Source organism: Myotis lucifugus, unplaced genomic scaffold (assembly GCF_000147115.1).
Source record: "Myotis lucifugus unplaced genomic scaffold, Myoluc2.0 scaffold_25, whole genome shotgun sequence".
In the NCBI taxonomy this organism is placed as follows: domain Eukaryota; kingdom Metazoa; phylum Chordata; class Mammalia; order Chiroptera; family Vespertilionidae; genus Myotis; species Myotis lucifugus.
Window position 1 is genome coordinate 7,213,247 of NW_005871073.1, and position 8,643 is coordinate 7,221,889.

Genomic DNA, 8,643 nt, shown 5'->3' on the forward strand with positions numbered 1-8,643 from the left:
ATTAATGTGCAGTTCCAGTACACATTTTTTATTTAAATGCATGTAAAGGTTAAAAGGCAGTAGTTGTTATGAGGTGTTTTGCCTTTGGTTTAGGACAAATTCTGTGTATCCATAATAGAAGCGGTTCGCTAATTATTTCACATAGCTCACTGTTCGCAGCAGTGTCTAATAGTGCTACTATCACTGAATAGTTAAAGTCTTACATTTCCATTAGAATTAGGACCAAAGGCTAATTATTTCAGTTAAAGCTAAATTTGATCTAAACAGGAAGCCCATTGGCATTCAGTCTGAAAACCTAAGGCTGTTATAAAAAGACTGCTTGTAAAAGGAGAGATTAGAAAAATATATAAATTTTTGGCTTTCCATTTTTAGGAGGACTTGGTAGAGTTATAGTGGGATCATTAACATAAGCTTAGTAATATAATAGAATTAATATAAGATGATCTGTTCTCCGGTTTAGGGCCAAATTTTGCAGCATAAAATGAATTAATTTGCCCAAATAAAATTGTACAAGTATTTAAGTGTTGTTGTTTTTAATAGAATTTCTTTTAACTTTTTATCACAGAAAATTCCAAATCTACACACTGCTTAAAGCAAACAGAAAAGCATAACAAAGCCCATATGCCCACTACCCAAATTCAGTGATTATCAACATATTTTCTATCTTATGTCATCGACACCCCAGCCCCTTCCCTCATATATCAAAGACACATAGTATGAAATTTAAAAATTGGTAGAAGTTATTTTTAAACTACTGTGTATTCAGGATGAAGCATATTACTTAAGAGGCATTTTTTTCCCAGTTTACCCAGGAAAAGAGTGGTGTACTCTCCCCACAACATGAAAATGTGGATGAAGTAGACAGTTAGTAAATAAAATCATACCTCAAACACCAGAAATTCAATGATCTGGGTTTTCAATTTCTAATGGAATTGATATGGTGCTGATGTTCACCAGTGGAATCTCTACTCTTCCAATTCTCCCACTCCTCTAAACCTCTCAGCCTTTCTTTCCTTCTCTCCTTGTTTATTTTTGCCTCTCTATAAATCATAGATAATAATAGTTCCCACATCATAACTTGTTAGATTTTAATGACAGCCTCCAAGGACAGGTGCCAGTTAAATGAAACATATAATTAAAATTTGTGCTATTCTAAAATTGGGTTACTTGGCAATACTCCAATCAGGGACCAGTCCCATTCAGATGATAGGCATGTAGTATTTATCCGGTTACAGCGTGTTCGGCAGATTCAGTGGAGGCCAGTCTTTGCTAGGTGCCAAGAAGATGATGGAATGCTTAGTTGGACATACCCACATTTCAGGTGTTTCTACTTGGCACCTGAATAGACGTTCTACACCTTGAGACTTTGGCAACCAGTGTTCTTGTTCTTGATGAACTCAACAATTGGGGTGAAGGCTATATATGTTTTACCAAGCAATTAATCTAGGTATGTGTATAAATGCAATTATCATACCATGCAGTAAGTATGGCATGATAAAGTTATTTAACCTCTATTACTTCCTCACTAGGAAATGGGAAGGCATGGTCTCAGTCTCAGTCTTGGACATACACATCTTGCTGGATGCCATGCTGTCCTTTCAGCCATGGCTGTCCTTTTCCTACAAGGAATATCTCTTGAGTATTGCTGCCTGGTGAAACCCCTGAGACTCCTTTGGCATTTACTCAAGAGCAAGCTCTGTGACTTTGTTGCTGTCCTCTGGTAACTCTTCAACGTTTCACTGATTTCTGGATCTTTGGGTTTGTCATGTCTGCCCACTCTGCCGAGAGAGGGACTTAGAGTTTCTACTGAAAAAAGGTCATGATCATTTCATCTGTAGCCCTCGAAGATTGACACCCTGCATGCATTTGTGCCTGGCTCTAATTCTCTTGGCCCCACTAACCATTGAGATGCATTCCCTTTTACTCTTGGACTCCTAGGTCTTCAATCTTTATGTTACACATGATCCTCTGACGACCGTCTCCTCTGCCTGTGCAGTGTCTCTCAGACAGTATGACTTTACTAGCAAGATGTATCTATGTTCTTGTTAGGCTCCTTGTTAATAAACTGGCTGGCAGACACATCAACCAGACTCCTCTCTGTTTTGTAGCTAAGTCTTGAGAGTCAGCGATGTTTCTGGCCAACCTCAACTCTTAAACCTGGGCCTCTGCAAGTCAGCAGTCATTCTACAACTTCTTTTCCCCAAACAGGTGTCACTTGCAGGTTTATCCTGTTAGGAAATCAGCCCCTTCTCTATGCTCATTTGATCCAGTTTTCCATTTCAAATTCTTCCCTTCTCCCATAGCTTTGTTCGAGGCACAGGGGGAAATGTTTCTACTGTTCAACCAGAAACACCTTTATTTTTAAATCATTTAAATGTTCAGCCTTCCTGCCCTGCTGTATGTGAGTTCCACACTAACAAATGCTCTATAAAAAGATATGGATGTAAGTTTTATTTGATTTTCTTTTGATTAAATCTGGATTTTTATTTTAATCAGTAAGAAAAGGCACAAACCATTAGGAACACATTCAGGGTAAATTAATTGCTTACCAAGTTTTCATGCTGTCTTCAAACCACATTGAACCACTTGTTTTACATGCATTTCAAAGGCTGGTACTAGCTTTCATTTCAGGAAATAAATGACACAGGGTATTATATTTTAAGGACCATTAAAACCTTGAAATTGCACAGTGACTTAAAAAACAAGTTATTTAGCCCGGATAGCTTTGTAATGCTATACAATGGGGAAATTCATTGTTAAATGACCCTCCCACTCTCACTTAACAAATAATGCTTGTCAGGAAGAGGAAGAAGAAATGAGACTAGCATCCGGGTACACAGGATGTAATATACATGGTGTCAAACATTATGGGTCTGTGTACCACGTGGATCACAGAGAATGCACCAAATGTTCCCCAATCTTGTGCTCATTGGCCCACGACTGATGATTAGAAACTATTTTTGCCTGGACTAACGAGGCTAGTTGACTGCTGTTGTCATAATTCCAAACCTCTATATTCTGTTACAGAAGCTGCTCTCATCTATATGTTAATATGTTTGCGAAAAACAACAGAAGGTAGCTGTGATATTATTAATGAAACTATTCTAATATAAATGACTTGGGAATTCTATTAAGTGGCATTTGAATCTGGTGTTTCTGTGTCTCATTTATCACCTTTCTAACCTGTTCTTTTACACCTTTGTTAGAACATCTATGAAAGTGATGAAGCCAGATTAAAGGCAGAACATGACAAGTTCTAAAATAACCAGAATGAAAACATAGAGAATTCTTTTGAGCAAAATTACAAACCAACTGCAACGCTAACGCCGAGCAAACCCCACCTGTTTTTATGATGAAAACTACACAACATTTGAATGGACAAAGAAGCAATAATTGCTTAACTAACCAAAGTGACTCCATTCATTGTCTTTCTATTGCACGTTCATGCAGGTTTCCCCTCTAAAGTACACACATAGTTTGGGGTTTTTGAAAATATGATTTACATGTGGCACAGGAGGAGAGATGTGTTAGAAAACTATAAAGTGTTCTTCCTTGTAAAAGCAATGTCCTCTCTTGTTAATGTGGAGGATGCTTTTCCCCAAGCACTCATTCCCTGCTCAAGGCAGTGTAGCCACTAATGAGGAAAACACGGCAAGTACCTCAGTGGAATGTTCTCCTTTGTTTATCTACAGGAAGTTCATTCTGCAATGGGGAGAAGCCCTTAGTATCAATGAGTTTGAAAGTGCTCAAGTTCTGCCAAGAGGAAAGTTATAAAGCTTTGTGTACCCGCAATTTAAATTACTCTAAAGCAAAGCAAAAGGATCTCTGATCATCTCAAAGAACATCAACCACACTACTTAGATGGTCTCCGTTTATAACATACATTCCATCTTATTTACATGGGTCCCGTCTCCAGTTACAGGGTCGCTGGTTCGCAGGACTCGAAGATGTACATCTAAAATGATGAACTCTGTTACCGGCACTTGCCACTTGTTAGAGGTATATGATGTTTTCCGGCCTATTTGAGGTTTCCAGGGTCGTTCCAGTTACTGGCAATCAGTCCTTGAAAACGACTCTTTGCCCAATAATAATGAGCACCTTCAGATGGATTTTTTAAGAAGATGGCATTAATTCAGAATATAAATTAAGAGAATTCGTTTGATGGTGAAAAAGTACTAACCTACCCACACATTTCGGTTTCATGTATAAAATATAAATGGCATGTGAACTCTCCCTTGTGTCCTCAGAGAGACCTGCAGCTTTTTTTTTTCCTTCTGAAGGTTGTTCAAAATATGCTATTTTAAACATAATAATCCATAAATAAAATATAGTGCTTGCCAAAATTATTTTCACATATATATAGGGCCTTTAGTTCTTGAACTCTGACTTTCTCCCGAGATACAATTTAAGAGCTTTAAAAAGTCTTTAAAAGTCTTGCTATGCAATATTCAGGGTTTGCGTTTCTGTATGGCCAAATTGCTCTGTTGTTATGAATACTGTATGTAAAATTACCAGATTGCCTGGCATTCCATTTTTACAGGGGACCCTGCATCATTAAGCATTGAAAGAATATAATATAACTATTCAAACTGCTTAAAATATTTGGTAACCATAAATTATTATCCAAAAATATTTTTCAAGTAGATAAAAAGAGTTGTCAATTCTGCATAGTGAATGCCTCATAAGGGGCTCGTTTGTGGTTGAAAACTGAATAAAAGCAGTAAATTAAGACCAGACTTAACCAGAGAGAAGCTGTAATCCACTGCAGATTTCCTTGGTGAATGAAGTATTGTTATGTGGACTTATCCTCCTTGCTTGTACAGTTAACCAGTCACATCTGTGGCCACAGTGCTGTCTGTGCTCACAGACAACGTGGGTTCCCTAATGCCGAGGAGGCAAGCCCACGCTGGTTTACATTGTACTGATAAGCGCAAAATAAACTTCACAACTGTTTCACGGCGGCTGCCTTTGAAAGGGCAGATAGGATCTTGAAACTGAACCATTGTCAAGCGCGCACACACACACACACACACACACACGAAATGAGCGGGGCGAGTGACAGCAGGTGTGCAGTTTTCTAAACGGCCTGGTGTCACCAGAGGGGGCTGCGACGCTGCGACGAAGCCGAGGGAAGGTGGGTGTGGGAAAGGGACTGGAGCATCCGGGCTGTCTGAATGCAGTCAGAGCTGAGGACTGGCGGGAATATGGTATACGTTAAAGGAGCATCACTCATCATAAATATTCAATTTCAAGAATTTAAATAGTTTACAGACATAGAAGCCCTTGATGATTATTTTATCCAGCATTGTTGATTTTCAGCTGTTGTTCGTTGGCAGCCAGGATAATTAATGAATAAGACCCAGGAAGTCCTGACAACGAGTCAGTTTCGTCTTAAGCCTGCATAGTTTTCTTGGTGATTACATGCCAATAAAATAACTGACTTGTCTCTTTGTAAATTAAACGAAAGAGAGCCAAGTAAGTCAGATCTCTGCTATTATTATGTTTTTCTCTTAGAGCCCAATGTTTCCAAAGGACATTAATTTTGATTTCTCTGATGAAGGCGTGTGGCTGCCCCTCATGTTTTACAAAATATTACCAAGTCAGAGCCAAAAAGAGAATCGTAAGTGACCGATATTTCAAAACAGTTATTTTTCATTATTTAGGAAAAAAAATTCTCAGATCTCTTGGCAATTCATCCTCATATATTAAGAGATGTGGGAAAAGAGGAGAGAGAAAAACAAGTGAAAAATGATTTTTTTCTTCTGTGGAAGGCTGATATTTAAACATTTTAAGAGTCAAACACATTGCTAAAATATTATTTTATAAATGAGGTCAGCTTTACAAGGAAAAAAGTTTATTCTGGAACATAAGCAGCTATTTGGACCTTAATGTTTCAGGAAAATATATGTAAAGCTTCTTTGAATCCTTCAGATCACGAAATGTTTCTTGGAATTTTTCAAAATTGGTCTATTGCTTTTCTTTAAGAGGGAAATATTTAGGCTAATGAAACTTTATCAAATTCAGTAGCTCCAACTAAAGTGTAGACTAGGTTATCTGCTCAGGAAAAGGCCACTGGGACTTAAAGTAACATGGATCTCCTTTTATTAGTAAAGTGATCCCAGAAAACATGAGCTTTTCCTAATATGTGCTGAATTTGGGTTGATTCCTGAGAATAAAGTTTATAATTATCATCTCTGCTTAATTCAGGAAAACCACAACTTGATTATACCCATTACATCTTTACAAGGAAAGATGTTTCTGAGGAAAGCACAGTCTTAAAATCGCTAACATTGCAGGATATAGACTCCATCAATACTTCTGGAGTTTCAAAAGCTTTTTCTCCCAATTAGTGAAAAGGGGTACCCGTCTAGTTGTGTATAGGTGTAGCTCAAATTGACTGCAAATATTGTATAAGTGCCTGAACCTAAAGACAATGTTTTTTTTCTAATCAAAAAGAATTATTTAAATATCACACACACACACACACACACACACACACACACACACACCTTTGAAGTTGAGGGGGAAATTTTTTCAGTAGAGACTGTCATTGGCAGGAAGTTACCTTTTGATGCGTTGGAGTTCTATTTTCTAAAATGGTTGCAGATTGAACAACATAACGATTTCTGGTTATACTTTTCCATAGGTTCAGTGTACTGCAACAATTTCATAAAGTAATAGGACTTCCTCCTTAAGAGAAAAAGTGCTCATTAGCGTCCCTAATCCCATGTTGTGCTGTGCGTTAAGCGTTGTGAAAAGGTTATGGATCTACTCCCTGTAGCATCAAAAGTGTAAAGGTGATAGGTGAGATTCTCTTTGTTGCAAGTGCTGAGAAATAATCATTTAAAGGTCAGTTGCACTAAAAAAAAAAAAGAAGAAGAAGAAGAAAAAGAAAGAACATTTGTTTAATAAGTAACTTATCATTTTGGGATATGCTGCACTTTTAAAGGTTACAGAGTAGACCGATTTGCCAGTGATGTCAGCAAGAAGTACTATTAAAGTCACTGGTCCTGTAAAAACAATCCTTCGTAAAATTCAGATTGCATGCCTTCTCACATATCCCAGCACACATCAAAAAGGTGCCTGAGCTATTTATAGTGTGGCTTCAAGTAGACTTTGCCTTGTACACTCTACCCTTAAGTACTCAGCTCCTCTTAAAAGCAACAGTGGAGTGTTAGGTAAGAAAATATGTTAGTACACACACGCATGCATACCCTCCCACATCTGATTCATTCTATTTTGCTCCATTGTTTTCCAGTTTTGTAAATGTCTAAAGACATGCCTATGTGTCTTGGATTATAAGATTTCTCACTGGATTGTACACCAATAACCATCATGCTATGAATTCTTACATAAAATGAAGTAAATATTGAATCTGCTATATAAATAAAAAAACTATTCATTTCTATCATTTTCAATTCCAAGACCAACTTTCACCCATTACTCTTCCCCAAAAAAGTCAAAGAGAATTTAGTTTGGCAATAAAATGGAATATTAATCTAATAATTGAAAAAAGAGAAGTAACAAAATTTTAATATGAGTAAACTTTTTTAATACCAGGTTTTTTCAAGACTGTATAAAAATGGTGGTTTATTCAGTTAACTTTTGTACTATTAAAATGTTGCCATTAGAGAATGATGCACAACAAATTAAAGGTGTTTTTTTTAATGTTCAGCATTTTTGAAGCAGTGTTTTAAACTGGCAATAATTTTCTCTAGAAGATTAGCTCTTGACTCAAAATGAGTATATGAATAAAATGACTTCAAGAAAAACTTCTGCAGAAAACAATCCATCTGAACACTTGGTTGCTTACAATTTAAATTTACGTTTTTACTCTTTACGAAGGTTGCAAAGCTTCCTAGTTGTGACATATTGTCGATGGTAAACAGTGAATTCTCAAATTTTTATAAGGAGTTGATTTTTAACATACTGAATAAAAAATTTCATTACACTATATTTTCATGCAAATGCATTATACTAGATTAAAGGAACTAGAAAGCATATAGCTCTTGCCCTATTGTGAAGCAAGAACGGTCTTTATGTACATAAGACATTTGCAATTAGAAGACAATACGACACTCTTATTTTAAGCAACTTAACTAAGAATCAAGTTATTCTCTTAATTTGCCTTGCTTTTCATTTGGAATAGGGCAAAATCTATTTCCTGAGCAATTTTGCAGAGCAAAGATATTAATACTTTAGGGTTTAATTGTATCCTGTGTTTAAATACACTGTGGGTGAAACCCAGACCTCTGCTTAATTGCTGTGAGAAAATAGCCTGATTTCTCTGAGATTAGGCACACGCTTATGTATACTTTGACCCAAGAGTGCCTCCTTCAGAATTAATCTTCTAAGGTAGAGGGATTTGCTTTTATATGTGCAGCAGGGCCATTCGTGACAAACGGGGCCTAATAAACTAACTTCACCCTCCAGACCTCGCTTTTGCTGTCAACGTTTTTCTTCATCTATTCATTTCACACATCTCTTGTCCAGTGGCTTATTAGCAAAACCCTAAACCGGGCAGGAGGAACAATTTTAATGGCGTTTTTTAATTAGAGGACTTTGAAATTTAAATCAAATACTTCAGAACTAAAACTGTTTTAAAAAAAACTTTCATTGTACTAATGAAACATAAAGTGTTCT

General features: G+C 36.8%; 1 long non-coding RNA gene across 1 annotated transcript in view; it reads left to right on the forward strand.

Annotated features, from left to right (window-relative positions):
* LOC111825414 overlaps positions 1 to 5,620 on the forward strand; it is a 250,564-nt gene extending 244,944 nt beyond the window's left edge. The window contains exon 3 of the long non-coding RNA XR_002828572.1: positions 5,515 to 5,620. This is a non-coding gene — a long non-coding RNA (uncharacterized LOC111825414). The remainder of the gene's footprint in view (positions 1 to 5,514) is intronic.
* The last annotated feature ends 3,023 nt before the right edge of the window (positions 5,621 to 8,643 follow it).